Source organism: Hypanus sabinus, chromosome 29 (assembly GCF_030144855.1).
Source record: "Hypanus sabinus isolate sHypSab1 chromosome 29, sHypSab1.hap1, whole genome shotgun sequence".
NCBI lineage: Eukaryota > Metazoa > Chordata > Chondrichthyes > Myliobatiformes > Dasyatidae > Hypanus > Hypanus sabinus.
In genome coordinates, this window is record NC_082734.1 from 39,305,607 (window position 1) to 39,318,596 (window position 12,990).

General features: G+C 54.3%; 1 protein-coding gene across 1 annotated transcript in view; it reads left to right on the forward strand.

Annotated features, from left to right (window-relative positions):
- The first annotated feature begins 1,089 nt into the window (after window positions 1-1,089).
- Window positions 1,090-12,990, forward strand: part of LOC132383249 (complement C1q tumor necrosis factor-related protein 1-like) — a 62,450-nt gene continuing 50,549 nt past the window's right edge. The window contains exon 1 of the mRNA XM_059954187.1: window positions 1,090-1,110. The gene's annotated coding sequence lies outside the window, so the exon portion shown is untranslated. The remainder of the gene's footprint in view (window positions 1,111-12,990) is intronic.

The window sequence follows — 12,990 nt, forward strand, 5'->3', positions numbered from 1 at the left end:
ATAGTTTTTGCTGACTGCAGATCATGGTGTCTCTTTGGGTGCTTTGGTGGGCAGCGGGTGCTGATGCATTTTGCTGAAATGGGTTGGGGCAGGGAGAGGGTTGATGCTTTGGGTTTCTAACATTTTTCTGTCATTCATTCTTTTGGGGTTCTGTTTTTTTGTGGATGTCTGTGAAGACGAAGAATTTCTGGTTGTAAATGTGTACATTTTCTGATAATAAATAGATCCATGTAATATCAAACACACAATAATACCCATAAATTACTAACTCTAACTAATCTCTGGAGTCTGGGAGGAAATTGGAACAACTGGAAGAAAGTCACTGAGCCTCAGGGAGAATGTACGAACTCCTTACAGATAACAGTGGGAGTGAACCCAAATTGCTCGCAATGCCAAGTGTTAAACTAGCCACTGCGCCTTGTGACAACTCATGATGGTTCTAGCAAGCTCCGATCAATTCCAGTTGAGTTTATTGTGATATACACAAGTGTGTGCACAGGTGCAATGAAAATCTTACTTGCAGCAGTATCATAGGCATTGCATTCAACAGGAAAAAAATCATATATTATACAAGAATTGTACAAGAAAGAACACAATTTAAACCAAAAACTAAGCAGCTCACTGTAGTTATTATTATTGCTCTGAGACCTGTTATGTTTTGTAAGTTCAGAAATGAATAGAAAGAAAAAGGTGAGAGCCTGGAATGCGTGTACGTTAATTTATTTTTACTTTAAGCGAAGTGCACACGTGATGTGGTAGCATCACAACGTATGCGATTCACAGAGCCCGTAATGAATTGTTTAAACAAACAGTGTTTACTCAAACAACTTATTAACAATATTCCTCAAATATTACTGAAATATTAATAACACAGCAAGATCCATCCAGAATATTGGCGTGTCATAATTTGGCCACTCATTAGCATTGAACACGTCTGAGCTTTAAGAGTTAATTAGATTAAAATACATTGTTCCTGTATTTAAACTGCCAATGTTCTCTCCACCTCATACAGTTGTGAGTCTGTTTCTAATTATCTTAGTTTCCTTCCGGTCATGTTATGTGAACAATCTGCGTTACATATATGCTGAGTACAGTTTTACTCTATCAAAGGTAAGATCCCACTGTTTTATATTTGTGATCATAATTTCCCTTTCCGCGTGCTGAAGGAGGTTCCTGCTAATTTACTTCTACCACCAACGTTTTGCAAATTTCTGCCGAGCTTTATTTGCCAATGGGAGGTTTCAGTAAAAGGGATTTAACAGATCAGTATTTGTCCCACTGAGAGACATTAACTAATGCAGTCTCTCAAACACTGCCAACAGATCGCATTGCAACCCATATTAAGGAGAAACTTTTCTGTGTCTGAGAGACACCTCACTCTGTTTACAGACTGAGATATGTGATATCATCTCAGGGTGAATGTAAAATTCAAATTAGTCATCCACATTGAGTGTACAAAATTCAAAGCTATGTTTCATGTTTATACTGGAAGATGACTTTGCCCACTGTGAACTGAGTGATTTCAGGAACCTTGACCATCAGTAGGACATGGAACATCACAGCTCACTACAGGATCTTCGGTCCATCACCCTCTGACCGATCGATACAGCACCTCCCACCTACAAAGTCCTCCATTTCTGATCATCCATGTGCCTATTGCAAATGTATCTTTCTCTACCAGCACCCCTGGCATTGTGTTCCTTCCACACACCCACCACACTTGGTGTAAAGAATACCCCCCTGTGCTTATCTCCAATCACCTTAAAATGGTGCCCCCTTGTATTAACCATTTCCACCCTGGGAAAAAGTCTCTGGCCGTCCACTTGATGTATACCTGTCATCATCTTACAGATCTACCGTCGTAAGACAGAATGGGAGTGACGTCACACCATTTACGCTTTTTCTGTAACCATACTGTGACATTCTTACTACCATGATGCACTTTATTTATTTACTTAGATGCAGCGCAGGTCCACCCGGCCCTTCGAACCACACTGCCCGGCAACCCCAACTTAACCCTAGCCTAATCACAGGACAATTTGCAATGATGATTAACCTCTCTACCAGTATGTTTTTGGATTGTGGGAGGAAACCGGAGCACCCGGAGGAAACCCACATAGTCATGGGGAGAATGTATCTCGGTACAGGTGACAAGAATGAATCAGTTCTCGTCAAGGATTTACGAGGCTCACTTTTGTGGATTATATTAATGGATTATTCCATTATCACTCCATTTGCATACTTTGCATCACTGTGATTTTGGTCAAAATGGTGCTGAGGTACGGCCTCCATCAATATTGTTCTTCAGACCGCTGTTTTTTATGTATGCAGGGATGGTGTTAGGGGTGGAGAGGGGAGTTAGCGACCAAGTTATGGTTTAAGGACAGGGATGTGGGGAATTAGAGGGCCTTTGCTCTGTGTTCTGCTTTGAAAGCCAATGATGTGGACATCTGTGGTTTGATATCAGGCTGGCATACCAGCAAGAGTGATGTAGGGTTGGTGGATGCCCCCTCAATGAGTTGTTGGCATGTCTAGGATTGAAGATCTGTGCAGACAGGAGACACAAGGGCCAGTAACTGCCTTGGTGCGCAAAATTGGTGAGACTGGAGTTCAAGGCCTTGTGAGTGGGTCCTGCCAGCGTGAGTCTTGAATTTAAGACCTGGAGTTCAGGATCCTTATTTGGCATCAACAGTAGGCTTGGGGTCAATTGCAAAGATTGGAACCTGACGCTGGATCGGAAGGTCAGAAGTCAAGGCCTATGGCCAAAACCTGGGTCTGCAAGTCTTACTGAGTCCACTGGGGAAGTTCAAGTCCCAACATCCATGAATCAGCTGCAGGCCCAGAGACAGCCTGTCCTGTTGTCAAAGGAGTGTGTGTGTGTGTATATATACATGTGTGGGAAGCAGGTAAGGGGCTTGTTTTGCCCTTGTTGTTTTCCTTCTGTTGTTCTGCTGTTGTCATTGTTGCCTGTGTTGTGCATATACTGCGTCGCCGAGCATTGTGGGTATGCTGTGTCGCCGAGCATTGTGGGAATGTTGCGTCGCCGAGCATTGTGGGAATGCTGTGTCGCCGAGCATTGTGGATATGCTGCATCGCCGAGCATTGTGGGAATGTTGCGTCGCCGAGCATTGTGGGAATGCTGTGTCGCCGAGCATTGTGGATATGCTGCATCGCCGAGCATTGTGGGAATGTTGCGTCGCCGAGCATTGTGGGAATGCTGCATCGCCGAGCATTGTGGATATGCTGCATCGCCGAGCATTGTGGGTATGTTATGTTGCCGAGCATTGTGGGAATGCTGTGTTGCCGATGAAATATGTGGTGTCCAAGAAGACAACTGTGCATAACTACGCTTGTGCTGTTTGCTGATTGTCTCATGGAATCACAGGGACCCACTGAACTGAACTGGATTGATCGCAAGGATGTGACAAGTGCACACACGGCCGATTGACCACATGGTGAAGCGATGGGGCCTTCTGCGTGTGGAAGGTGTGGGAGCCAGCAGGTGTCCAGGTCTCCTATGGGGGCTGGGTTAGCAGCACAAATGATTAATTGACGGATAGGTAAAGCCGCATCACAGACGGTGTCATTTGGCCAGCCGATATTTCCTGAGGTCATGCAGCCGTTTGTTGGAGTTTGCTTTTGTTATAGACGTTGTTGAGTTCTCCAGTGTGCTAGACACATGCACTTCATTTTCTGCCCATTAAACATGAACGCAGCCTGGAATGTTGTCTGTTTACAGTTATCCACCAACGCTGGCCCCAACGAGACCTTCGGTGGATATTTTTACGTCCAATGGTGCTGGCTGCAAGTGGTGAATGTGACATCTTTCGAGTCTGAGATGGGGTAGATTGCCAAAGTAAGTCAGTCAGAGTAAAAATGTTTCTCAAAGTATATGTATGTCACCATATACCACCTTGAGATTCATTTTCTTGAAGACGTCTTGTAGGAAAATGAAGAAATATAATTACAATTATGAAGAACTATACATAAAGAACTGATTCCACAACCTACACACTCACTTTCAACAACTTTACAACTGATATTCTCAGTATTATTTTTTATTTGCATTATTTGCCTTATTTTGCACATTGGTTGTTTGACAGAGTTGAGGTGAGTGAAGTTATCCACAGTGGTTCAGGAGCCTCTTGGTTCCTGAACCTGGTGGTGTGAGAACTAAGGTTTCTGAATCTCCTGCCCAATGGTAGTAGCAAGTAGAGACCCTCTGAGAAGAGAGATGGTGGGAGTTCTTGATGATGGATGCTGCTTTCCCGTGACAGCGCTCCATGTGAATGTGCTCAGTGGTGGAGAGGGTTGTATCCACTTCTCCATTCCTGGGGATTGCTGATTCCATATTTCATACCTGTCAGGTATGAAGATACTTAAATTGTTTTACAATTTTTTTTGTTAGTTTATTGTCCTCTTTATGCTAATTGATTTGAGAATGCTGCATTGGATCTGGAGAAACAATCATTTCATTGTCTTTGACACGTGTATCGAAGAATGATAAACAATTTCGAATTTTGTATTTCATTACGAGCTCGAGCAGTTGCTCCCTCTGCAGAGTCACGTTACCAAGGGGGAGAGTATCTAAGCAGGTGAGTACCCCCATTTCTGAATGTTTGTACTTATTACACGGGCTGGGGCAGCAGAGTAGCGTGCCTGGCAGTGGCACAGACTAACACAGCACAGAAACACACCCTTCAGCCCCACTCATCCATTCTGACCAAGATGTCCATCAAACCAAGATGTCCTTTTGCCTACGTTTGGCCCAAATCCCTCTAAACTTTTCCTGTCTGCATACTTGGCAAAGAGTCTTACTAATATTGTTATTGTACCTGCCACAACCATTTTATCTGGCAGCTCATTCCATATGTATGCCATCTCCTGGGTGAAAAAGTTGCCCCTCACATTCCTATTAAATCTGTCCCTCTCATAAGTGAATTCACCCTCTTACAATTATATACAACTCTATAAGTTCACCCCTCAGTACCCTAAGCACCAATAAATACGGTCCCAGCCTGACCATCCTCTCAGTCTCTCGAGTCCCAGCAACACTCTCATAAATCTTGCCATGCTTTCCAGCCTGAAGACACTTTTGCTTAAACCAAGCATACAAATAGAATAGCCGCTATGTTGTGCCAATCCTTTAACCTACGGCTATCAACATAATGCTTCCACCAACATGGTCCTCCATTATTCAATGTTGCATCTAAGAATCTCTTAATTGTCTGCCTGTACTACCTCCACTGGGAACATGTCCCACACACTCACCGTTCACACCCCTCCCACCTCCACTGGGAACATGTCCCACACACTCACCGTTCACACCCCTCCCACCTCCACTGGCTGCACGTCCCACACACTCACCGTTCACACCCCTCCCACCTCCACTGGGAACATGTCCCACACACTCACCGTTCACACCCCTCCCACCTCCACTGGGAACATGTCCCACACACTCACCGTTCACACCCCTCCCACCTCCACTGGGAACATGTCCCACACACTCACCGTTCACACCCCTCCCACCTCCACTGGGAACATGTCCCACACACTCACCGTTCACACCCCTCCCACCTCCACTGGCTGTACGTCCCACACACTCACCGTTCACACCCCTCCCACCTCTGCTGGGAACATGTCCCACACACTCACCGTTCACACCCCTCCCACCTCCACTGGGAACATGTCCCACACACTCACCATTCACACCCCTCCCACCTCCACTGGCTGTACGTCCCACACACTCACCGTTCACACCCCTCCCACCTCCACTGGGAACATGTCCCACACACTCACCGTTCACACCCCTCCCACCTCCACTGGGAACATGTCCCACACACTCACCGTTCACACCCCTCCCACCTCTGCTGGGAACATGTCCCACACACTCACCGTTCACACCCCTCCCACCTCTGCTGGTAACACGTCCCACACACTCACCGTTCACACCCCTCCCACCTCTGCTGGGAACACGTCCCACACACTCACCGTTCACACCCCTCCCACCTCCACTGGGAACATGTCCCACACACTCACCGTTCTCACCCCTCCCACCTCCACTGGGAACACGTCCCACACACTCACCGTTCACACCCCTCCCACCTCCACTGGGAACATGTCCCACACACTCACCGTTCTCACCCCTCCAACCTCCACTGGCTGTACGTCCCACACACTCACCGTTCACACCCCTCCCACCTCCACTGGCTGCACGTCCCACACACTCACCGTTCACACCCCTCCCACCTCCACTGGGAACATGTCCCACACACTCACCGTTCACACCCCTCCCACCTCCACTGGGAACATGTCCCACACACTCACCGTTCACACCCCTCCCACCTCCACTGGGAACACGTCCCACACACTCACCGTTCACACCCCTCCCACCTCCACTGGCTGCACGTCCCACACACTCACCGTTCACACCCCTCCCACCTCCACTGGGAACATGTCCCACACACTCACCGTTCACACCCCTCCCATTTCCACTGGGAACATGTCCCACACACTCACCGTTCACACCCCTCCCACCTCCACTGGCTGCATGTCCCACACACTCACCGTTCACACCCCTCCCACCTCCACTGGCTGCACGTCCCACACACTCACCGTTCACACCCCTCCCACCGCCACTGGGAACATGTCCCACACACTCACCGTTCACACCCCTCCCACCTCCACTGGGAACATGTCCCACACACTCACCGTTCACACCCCTCCCACCTCCACTGGGAACACGTCCCACACACTCACCGTTCACACCCCTCCCACCTCCACTGGCTGCACGTCCCACACACTCACCGTTCACACCCCTCCCACCTCCACTGGGAACATGTCCCACACACTCACCGTTCACACCCCTCCCATTTCCACTGGGAACATGTCCCACACACTCACCGTTCACACCCCTCCCACCTCCACTGGGAACATGTCCCACACACTCACCGTTCACACCCCTCCCACCTCCACTGGGAACACGTCCCACACACTCACCGTTCACACCCCTCCCACCTCCACTGGGAACATGTCCCACACACTCACCGTTCACACCCCTCCCACCTCCACTGGGAACATGTCCCACACACTCACCGTTCACACCCCTCCCACCTCCACTGGGAACATGTCCCACACACTCACCGTTCACACCCCTCCCACATCCACTGGGAACATGTCCCACACACTCACCGTTCACACCCCTCCCACCTCCACTGGGAACATGTCCCACACACTCACCGTTCACACCCCTCCCACCTCCACTGGCTGCACGTCCCACACACTCACCGTTCACACCCCTCCCACCACCACTGGGAACATGTCCCACACACTCACCGATCACACCCCTCCCACCTCCACTGGCTGCACGTCCCACACACTCACCGTTCACACCCCTCCCACCTCCACTGGCTGCACGTCCCACACACTCACCGTTCTCACCCCTCCCACCTCCACTGGCTGTACGTCCCACACACTCACCGTTCACAACCCTCCCACCTCCACTGGGAACATGTCCCACACACTCACCGTTCACACCCCTCCCACCTCCACTGGGAACATGTCCCACACACTCACCGTTCACACCCCTCCCACCTCCACTGGCTGCACGTCCCACACACTCACCGTTCACACCCCTCCCACCTCCACTGGCTGTACGTCCCACACACTCACCGTTCTCACCCCTCCCACCTACACTGGCTGCACGTCCCACACACTCACCGTTCTCACCCCTCCCACCTCTGCTGGGAACATGTCCCACACACTCACCGTTCACACCCCTCCCACCTCCACTGGGAACATGTCCCACACACTCACCGTTCACACCCCTCCCACCTCCACTGGCTGCACGTCCCACACACTCACCGTTCACACCCCTCCCACCTCCACTGGGAACATGTCCCACACACTCACCGTTCTCACCCCTCCCACCTCCACTGGGAACATGTCCCACACACTCACCGTTCACACCCCTCCCACCTCCACTGGGAACACGTCCCACACACTCACCGTTCACACACCTCCCACCTCCACTGGGAACACGTCCCACACACTCACCGTTCACACCCCTCCCACCTCAACTGGCTGCACGTCCCACACACTCACCGTTCACACCCCTCCCACCTCCACTGGGAACATGTCCCACACACTCACCGTTCTCACCCCTCCCACCTCCACTGGGAACATGTCCCACACACTCACCGTTCACACCCCTCCCACCTCCACTGGGAACATGTCCCACACACTCACCGTTCACACCCCTCCCACCTCCACTGGCTGCACGTCCCACACACTCACCGTTCACACCCCTCCCACCTCCACTGGGAACATGTCCCACACACTCACCGTTCACACCCCTCCCACCTCCACTGGCTGCACGTCCCACACACTCACCGTTCTCACCCCTCCCACCTCCACTGGCTGCACGTCCCACACACTCACCGTTCACACCCCTCCCACCTCCACTGGGAACATGTCCCACACACTCACCGTTCACACCCCTCCCACCTCCACTGGGAACATGTCCCACACACTCACCGTTCACACCCCTCCCAACTCCACTGGGAACATGTCCCAAACACTCACCGTTCACACCCCTCCCACCTCCACTGGCTGCATGTCCCACACACTCACCGTTCTCACCCCTCCCACCTCCACTGGGAACATGTCCAACACACTCACCGTACACACCCCTCCCACCTCCACTGGGAACATGTCCCACACACTCACCGTTCACACCCCTCCCACCTCCACTGGGAACATGTCCAACACACTCACCGTTCACACCCCTCCCACCTCCACTGGGAACATGTCCCACACACTCACCGTTCACACCCCTCCCACCTCTGCTGGTAACACGTCCCACACACTCACCGTTCACACCCCTCCCACCTCCACTGGGAACATGTTCCACACACTCACCGTTCACACCCCTCCCACCTCCACTTGGAACATGTCCCACACACTCACCGTTCACACCCCTCCCACCTCTGCTGGGAACATGTCCCACACACTCACCGTTCACACCCCTCCCACCTCTGCTGGTAACACGTCCCACACACTCACCGTTCACACCCCTCCCACCTCTGCTGGGAACACGTCCCACACACTCACCGTTCACACCCCTCCCACCTCCACTGGGAACATGTCCCACACACTCACCGTTCTCACCCCTCCCACCTCCACTGGGAACACGTCCCACACACTCACCGTTCACACCCCTCCCACCTCCACTGGGAACATGTCCCACACACTCACCGTTCTCACCCCTCCAACCTCCACTGGCTGTACGTCCCACACACTCACCGTTCACACCCCTCCCACCTCCACTGGCTGCACGTCCCACACACTCACCGTTCACACCCCTCCCACCTCCACTGGGAACATGTCCCACACACTCACCGTTCACACCCCTCCCACCTCCACTGGGAACATGTCCCACACACTCACCGTTCACACCCCTCCCACCTCCACTGGGAACACGTCCCACACACTCACCGTTCACACCCCTCCCACCTCCACTGGCTGCACGTCCCACACACTCACCGTTCACACCCCTCCCACCTCCACTGGGAACATGTCCCACACACTCACCGTTCACACCCCTCCCATTTCCACTGGGAACATGTCCCACACACTCACCGTTCACACCCCTCCCACCTCCACTGGCTGCATGTCCCACACACTCACCGTTCACACCCCTCCCACCTCCACTGGCTGCACGTCCCACACACTCACCGTTCACACCCCTCCCACCGCCACTGGGAACATGTCCCACACACTCACCGTTCACACCCCTCCCACCTCCACTGGGAACATGTCCCACACACTCACCGTTCACACCCCTCCCACCTCCACTGGGAACACGTCCCACACACTCACCGTTCACACCCCTCCCACCTCCACTGGCTGCACGTCCCACACACTCACCGTTCACACCCCTCCCACCTCCACTGGGAACATGTCCCACACACTCACCGTTCACACCCCTCCCATTTCCACTGGGAACATGTCCCACACACGCACCGTTCACACCCCTCCCACCTCCACTGGCTGCATGTCCCACACACTCACCGTTCACACCCCTCCCACCTCCACTGGGAACACGTCCCACACACTCACCGTTCACACCCCTCCCACCTCCACTGGGAACATGTCCCACACACTCACCGTTCACACCCCTCCCACCTCCACTGGGAACATGTCCCACACACTCACCGTTCACACCCCTCCCACCACCACTGGGAACATGTCCCACACACTCACCGTTCACACCCCTCCCACCTCCACTGGGAACATGTCCCACACACTCACCGTTCACACCCCTCCCACCTCCACTGGGAACATGTCCCACACACTCACCGTTCACACCCCTCCCACCTCCACTGGCTGCACGTCCCACACACTCACCGTTCACACCCCTCCCACCACCACTGGGAACATGTCCCACACACTCACCGATCACACCCCTCCCACCTCCACTGGCTGCACGTCCCACACACTCACCGTTCACACCCCTCCCACCTCCACTGGCTGCACGTCCCACACACTCACCGTTCACACCCCTCCCACCTCCACTGGCTGTACGTCCCACACACTCACCGTTCACAACCCTCCCACCTCCACTGGGAACATGTCCCACACACTCACCGTTCACACCCCTCCCACCTCCACTGGGAACATGTCCCACACACTCACCGTTCACACCCCTCCCACCTCCACTGGCTGCACGTCCCACACACTCACCGTTCACACCCCTCCCACCTCCACTGGCTGTACGTCCCACACACTCACCGTTCTCACCCCTCCCACCTCCACTGGCTGCACGTCCCACACACTCACCGTTCTCACCCCTCCCACCTCTGCTGGGAACATGTCCCACACACTCACCGTTCACACCCCTCCCACCTCCGCTGGGAACATGTCCCACACACTCACCGTTCACACCCCTCCCACCTCCACTGGCTGCACGTCCCACACACTCACCGTTCACACCCCTCCCACCTCCACTGGGAACATGTCCCACACACTCACCGTTCTCACCCCTCCCACCTCCACTGGGAACATGTCCCACACACTCACCGTTCACACCCCTCCCACCTCCACTGGGAACACGTCCCACACACTCACCGTTCACACACCTCCCACCTCCACTGGGAACACGTCCCACACACTCACCGTTCACACCCCTCCCACCTCAACTGGCTGCACGTCCCACACACTCACCGTTCACACCCCTCCCACCTCCACTGGGAACATGTCCCACACACTCACCGTTCTCACCCCTCCCACCTCCACTGGGAACATGTCCCACACACTCACCGTTCACACCCCTCCCACCTCCACTGGGAACATGTCCCACACACTCACCGTTCACACCCCTCCCACCTCCACTGGCTGCACGTCCCACACACTCACCGTTCACACCCCTCCCACCTCCACTGGGAACATGTCCCACACACTCACCGTTCACACCCCTCCCACCTCCACTGGCTGCACGTCCCACACACTCACCGTTCTCACCCCTCCCACCTCCACTGGCTGCACGTCCCACACACTCACCGTTCACACCCCTCCCACCTCCACTGGGAACATGTCCCACACACTCACCGTTCACACCCCTCCCACCTCCACTGGGAACATGTCCCACACACTCACCGTTCACACCCCTCCCACCTCCACTGGGAACACGTCCCACACACTCACCGTTCACACCCCCTCCCACCTCCACTGGGAACACGTCCCACACACTCACCGTTCACACCCCTCCCACCTCCACTGGCTGCACGTCCCACACACTCACCGTTCACACCCCCTCCCACCTCCACTGGGAACATGTCCCACACACTCACCGTTCTCACCCCTCCCACCTCCACTGGGAACATGTCCCACACACTCACTGTTCACACCCCTCCCACCTCCACTGGCTGCACGTCCCACACACTCACCGTTCACACCCCTCCCACCTCCACTGGGAACATGTCCCACACACTCACCGTTCTCACCCCTCCCGCCTCCACTGGCTGCACGTCCCACACACTCACCGTTCACACCCCTCCCACCTCCACTGGCTGCACGTCCCACACACTCACCGTTCACACCCCTCCCACCTCCACTGGGAACATGTCCCACACACTCACCGTTCACACCCCTCCCACCTCCACTGGGAACATGTCCCACACACTCACCGTTCACACCCCTCCCACCTCCACTGGGAACATGTCCCACACACTCACCGTTCACACCCCTCCCACCTCCACTGGCTGCACGTCCCACACACTCACCGTTCACACCCCTCCCACCTCCACTGGGAACATGTCCCACACACTCACCGTTGACACCCCTCCCACCTCCACTGGGAACATGTCCCACACACTCACCGTTCACACCCCTCCCACCTCCACTGGGAAAATGTCCCACACACTCACCGTTCACACCCCTCCCACCTCCACTGGCTGCACGTCCCACACACTCACCGTTCACACCCCTCCCACCTCCACTGGCTGCACGTCCCACACACTCACCGTTCACACCCCTCCCACCTCCACTGGGAACATGTCCCACACACTCACCGTTCACACCCCTCCCACCTCCACTGGGAACATGTCCCACACACTCACCGTTCACACCCCTCCCACCTCCACTGGGAACACGTCCCACACACTCACCGTTCACACCCCTCCCACCTCTGCTGGGAACATGTCCCACACACTCACCGTTCACACCCCTCCCACCTCCACTGGGAACATGTCCCACACACTCACCGTTCACACCCCTCCCACCTCTGCTGGGAACACGTCCCACACACTCACCGTTCACACCCCTCCCACCTCCACTGGGAACACGTCCCACACACTCACCGTTCACACCCCTCCCACCTCCACTGGGAACATGTCCCACACACTCACCGTTCACACCCCTCCCACCTCCACTGGGAACATGTCCCACACACTCACCGTTCACACACCTCCCACCTCCACTGGCTGCACGTCC